At 38.3% G+C, this 6048-nt stretch overlaps 1 protein-coding gene across 1 annotated transcript in view; it reads left to right on the forward strand.

The window, feature by feature from the left end:
• Ehbp1 (EH domain binding protein 1) overlaps positions 1–6048 on the forward strand; it is a gene marked incomplete in the record, with an annotated part of 244217 nt that overhangs the window by 151476 nt on the left and 86693 nt on the right.

Here is a 6048-nt window from a genome sequence, read left to right on the forward strand (position 1 = left end):
TATTCTTTTACGTACATCCAAAAAAAACTTTTCCTATAAAATTATGATATATGGTTCTCTCTTTTAAATCTATCTTCATTTACACACACACACACACACACACGCTATTCTTTTACGTACATCCAAAAAAAATTTTCCTATAAAATTATGATATATGGTTCTCTCTTTTAAATCTATCTTCATTTTATATGGGGGATATGGATGTGTATTGTAAGCATGTGGAGGCTAGTGGTAAGTGTCGAATGTCTTCTTTGATCACCCTCCACCTTAGGTTTTGAGAAAGGGTCTCTCACTGAACTTGGGGCTCATCGATTGGGCTTTGCTGGATGGCCAATGAGTTCCAGAGATCTGCCTGTCTCTATCTCCCCACAAGGCAAGGGCCATAGACACACCCAGCTTTTTACATGACTCCGAACTCAAGTCTTCATGCAGTAAAATGACAGGGACTTTAGCAGATGATGGAGCCATCTCCCCAGCCAACACCTACTTTTTTTTATTAGGATTTTTAGCATATGTTTATTGCAAGCACTTTTTGAGACATAGATTCATATTCTCATTCTCTCTCTCTCTCTCTCTCTCTCTCTCTCCCTCTCTCCCTCTCTCCCTCTCCCTCTCCCTCTCCCTCTCCTCTCTCTTCTCTTTTCTCTCTCTCTTTCTAAACAGAGTCTCATGTATCCCAGGCTGTCCTCCAGTTTAAAGTGTAGCTGAGCTTCTCTTCCTCCTGCCTTCACTTTCTGAATGCTAGGATTATAGGTACGAGCCACTGTACCCAGTGTATGTAATGGTGGTGCTTGGTATTAAAGCCAGGACATGGTAGGCAAGTGTTCTACCAACTGAGCTACATTTTTTAAACATTTATGTACTCATTTTTTAAAAAAAGAAAAATTTAAAGCAAACCAAACTGAATAAGGTATACCCAAAATTTTCTCACTTTTGCAAGCCAACTCTTCTGAATCACTTTTTGATTTAGAGTTGTTGGTAGTGCTTTTTTGTTTGGTTTTTGCCGCAACCCAAGACTCCGTCCGGCAGAGTCAAGGAGAGACGACACAGACACCAAGATGAGGTTCAAGCTTCTTCTTCTCTTTATTCTGGTCTCCCTTCTTATATCTTCTATCCCACGCACACAACCAATCGCTGTCAGACACGGGATCAGCAGACTTGGAGCAACGAAGCTCATAGGGCCACACGGCAGTATCACGCAGCATGACGCAGGGCGTCATGCTGATGGCGCGTGATCTACTCTGTTGCGCATGCTTAAACTGGGATAAACAAGTGGGTGTCACAGGGCTTGGCAGCCGGCCAGGGCGCCATCTTTGGCCAGTGCGACCGCGCCCGCTTCCCACAGGTTTTGGTTTGTTTTTTTCTGTTACAGTCACAGTATTGTCTTAGTGCCATCAAAGCCTGGTGTTCCTGAAGTAATTCTCAGTGTAGGATATGAGGCTCTGGGAATGTAGCTCAGAGGGGAGCTCTTGCTCAGTGTGCTTGAGACGTGGGTTCAATCCGCAGCACTGGAAAAAACAAATCCAAGTATGATCTGGGGACCTCGGAAGCACTTCAGAACCCTTTCAAAGAACACTTGAAGTTGAAATAATTTTATGATATTAGGATATTATCTGCCTTTATCACTTTTATTCTCTTGCAAATGAATGTGGTGTTTTCTGAGGGCTGCATGATTCCTGATACTCCTTTAAAATTTTTTTTTTCTTGTTGTGTGTTTGTGTGTATGTGCATGCCACGGTGCACATGTGGAGGTCAGAGAATAGCTTTCAGGACTTGCTTCCCTCTACGTGGACTAGGGATTGAATTCAGGTCATCAGGCATAAAAACAAGCCAGTTTACTCTGAGCCATCTCGTTGGGCCCAGAGATACTTTTTACTTAATGAGAGTTACCAAAAAAAAAAAAAAAAAAACCACCAGTCCTTACTTAATTCTTTGTTCTTAAAGTGGTGAATACATATTGTTTGGCTATTTCTAGATGAAAATAGAAATTCTTTTAATTTCTCAGTTTTTCTTTCCAAAATGGTAAATATCAATAGGTATATTTTACATAAGCAAACTTTTTGATGTTCTTAGTAATTTTCAAGCACATAAAGAGATCCTCAGTCCAAAAGGAATTGGAGCATTTCTTCATATCTGTTGCTCAGATGTTCTTCTAAGTCAGTGATACTAATTAATAAAAGCTTTTTCTTGACTTTGTTAAAGGTCCCAGTGTAGGAATTTGAATAGCAATCTAGAGTTATGGGCCTTTTATATTTAGTACCATTGACTCCATGTCCACAAGTTCCACTTCTCCAGATTCAGTCAACCACAGAGCAGAACTAGTTGGGGGGAAATTGTCTGAATTAAGCATATCCACACTTTTCTTAACATTAGTCTGCAAAACATAAAGTGCATAGTATTTTACATGTAGGAGACGATGCATAGGTTGTATATAAAAGTATTTTATATAAGTCCCAGCATCTGCAGTAAATTCACAAGGGACTTGAGAACCAGTCATCAAGGAAGACTACATTCAAGTGATTGTTGACTGAAACAGGGCATTGCAGTCAGTCCATCATGTAGTATGGTGAGAGGTTTACGGTGCCATCATTTATGAGTTTGCTGAGGTACTTGGAAGGAGTGGGACTATTAGAACTGAAAAAGTACAGTAGCAGAGAAGGTATAAGTTCAAAGCACAGCATATGTGTCCATGGAAATGTCACAGTGAAACTCACTGATTTGCACAATTGATGTTAGGTAATTTTTACAATAAAAAAGAACTATTGTAGCTTTCAAAACAAGCTTTTGTTTTCTAAATCTCTCCAAAAACTTTCATGATAAGTAGTGTCTATACATAGTAAATGGCTAATAAAGATCTAGTGACTGACAACTGTAGAACTGGATGAACCTTAATCTTACATGGATTTTTCTTATAAATCATATATTAAGGCAAATGTTTTTAAAAGATAGAAATTGATTAATCATTAAAACTAGAAATACTAAAGACCAAGAATCAGCAAACCTGGATTTTCATTTTGTATTTTCCTCCAATAATTAGCAGTGTGATGTATTAACTGGCATTTTAACTCTCAATACTACTGTTCTCAGATGTTAAATAAGATCTAAGAAGGCTATTAGCTCCAAAATTCTATTGTACTGATTCTATTCACATGATTAATGTGCTATACAGGATGATGAAATTACCACTGATTTATAGTGTCATGCATATTTGTTTGTTAGTCGTTGGTTCATGGACTACAAATTTTGCTTAGGGTAAGCCAAGTGTAGTAGTTCATGTCTATAATCCCAGCACTGGGGAGGCTGAAGAAGGTGAGTTGCCATGAATTCAAGGCCAAGATCTTGACTTTAAAAAAAGAAAAGGGAAAAAAGATTTCCTTAGGATAAATTTAAAGGTTTATTCAGCACTAGGTTGGAAAAACAATGTCTCGCACCAAAAGTAATATGGTCCTCTAGGTTTATCTCCATCTGTGGCATGAAGAACCTCCTCTGGTGAGAACTGAGAATGTACTAGTCTATGGCTATAGCAACAAATCATTACGAATCAGTTTAATACTCTGTCTATATAGTAAAGTTATAGTAGTGGTTTCTCCCCTGTGGCCTGTGACCTGTCCAGCCACAGGTTCTTGGCTCTGATAACAGTGTCAGGTATGGACTCCTTATTATGGAACAGACCTTAAGTCCAGTTAGTAGGTGGTTGATATTATGGTTGATAATATTCATGCCACTGTTCACCAGTGGGTTTATTTTGCCAACCCAGTTGTTATTTGAGTAGCTCACAGGGTTCACAGCTGGGTAAGGTTGATGATTGCCTTCCTCTGCTAGTAATATAGCACCTTCTTGTACTATGAAACCTGGCCAACAGAGGTGGTTGCTTCAAGGTCAATACCAGCTTGTTTTTTTCTGGTTTGTTCTTTGACCCAGTTATATAATGTCTTCCCACGTTACGGTGGGTAACCAAGTGCAAAGGCAATAGCTAGTGTTATTCAAGGGTCTATGGGATCTCTCTGATCAACAGCTCCAAAAGTGAGAGTCCATTCCTGGCACTGGACTAGCCTGTGGTATCTCTTAGGGCCACTGAACCCCTGTTATGGGGTAACTACATTTAAATTCTGTTTCTCTTTTTGTATACTATGTTATCAATTCTCAGATATATATCTTCTTGTATTTTAGCTTGTCTGAAATCTATGAAGAAAGATATGTTAGAATTTAATTGATAGTTTTTATTCTTTCTTAGTAATTAATAAAATAGTTATGAATCCTGTAAGCATTAGATTACAGAAGATACGGCAGCTTAATATGGATATAGACTTAACAAAGTTGTAATGTCCACTTAAGTTTCTAGTACATGTGATGCCAATTATGTAGCTTTACACATCCTCCTTAAACATTGCATCACATGAAATGGTTGAAGCCTATTAATTGATGGGTAATCAAGGTTTACTTAAGATTATATAATAAATTTTAAAGTTCAAAGCCAATATTTTCTGATTCTCAAATCCTTGTTCCTCAGCTCTACCCCCACATGTTTGTCTTTGGTTGTGATCATAACAACACTGAAAAAATAAGCATAGACCAGATGTAAGTAGTCTGTTTAATGAAGGGCATTTTAGCAGTGTGTGTCCGTTCCCTTAGAAATGTTTATGTTGGGGACTGGGGAGACAGCTCATTTGGTACAGTGCCTATGCAACGAGTATAAATACCTGGGTTTGAATCCCCAGTATCCATGTCAAAAGCCAACACAGCAATGTGTGTTGTAATCCCAGTTCTGGAGAGGCAGAGAGACCCATCCCTAGAATTCACTGACCAGCCAGCCTAGCCAAGTTCTAATCTATCTTAAATAATAAGATGAGGAGTGATCAAGGGCCACTCAAGTTGATTTCTGGCCTCCACACATACACATATGTACGCACACACTAAAAATGTATTTATAGTAACCAGGCTTGGTGGCTCACAACTGAGTACCAGCTATAAAGGAAGCTGAGACACGGATTTACTTGACTGAGCACACTCTCAAAAAAATAAAAATAACAACAAAAAAAAAAAAACACCACAAACAAATAAAACTGCTGGACAAGGTGGAACACTCCTGTAACCACAGGTTCTCTGGAGGCTTAGTCAGGAGGACCACAACTGTAAGCAAACCTGAAAAGTTTAACAAGACCCTTTCTCAAAGTAAAACTTAAAAGTCACTGGAATCACACACACACACACACACACACACACACAAAATCAACAAATTTAAATAAAAGTATATTTGAGGAGGAAGCATGGAAATTTACGTCATGCTAATTAGCAGAGGTGATAAACATTACCATTGAAACCTACCCGATGACTTTATAGACATACACAGGTGCCGAGGATCCAAATGCAACTGATTGTGACTAGTAATAATCAGATACATACGGATTATAGATGCATGCGTCAACATCTCAGTGTTAGTAGCAAAAACAATGAGTCTTTCTGCAAGGAACAATATATTCTAAAATGAAATGGAGATCTTTTTGAAAGGTTAAATAACTCATTCAATTTTATGTCTTACAGGGCTTATACTGAGTTCAATATTGTATAACTGTGAACCTAGAAACTTGCACCCACTTTGAAAGAGATGTACTCTTGCTCTGGATTGTGATACTGAATATGTTAAAGTTGTAGTTAAATGCTTCTTCTAATCATGTAGTTATTAAAATTTTTAAAAATAATGATTAAAAAAATAATAATATGCTGGGCATGGTGGTGCATGGCTTTAGTCCCAGCACTTGGGAGGCAGAGGCAGGTGGATCTCTGAGTTCAAGGCCAGCCTGGTCTACATAGTGAGTTCCAGGACAGCTGGGGCTACAGGGAGACCCTGCTTCAAAAAGATAAAAATAATAATAATAATAATTCTTCAAAGCATAAAAATTAGTGCTCCTTAATAATTAGTAGATGTGAAAAACATTACCACTGAAATCTTCCTAACAACTTTATATCCATGCTTAGATGCCAAGGAGCTCAGAAAGTAACCGACTGTGACTAGTAATAGTCACATATATAGCGATTAGAAACACGTGC

The sequence above is a fragment of the Nannospalax galili genome, unplaced genomic scaffold, assembly GCF_000622305.1.
Source record: "Nannospalax galili isolate Female #2095 unplaced genomic scaffold, S.galili_v1.0 scaffold805, whole genome shotgun sequence".
Lineage (NCBI taxonomy): Eukaryota > Metazoa > Chordata > Mammalia > Rodentia > Spalacidae > Nannospalax > Nannospalax galili.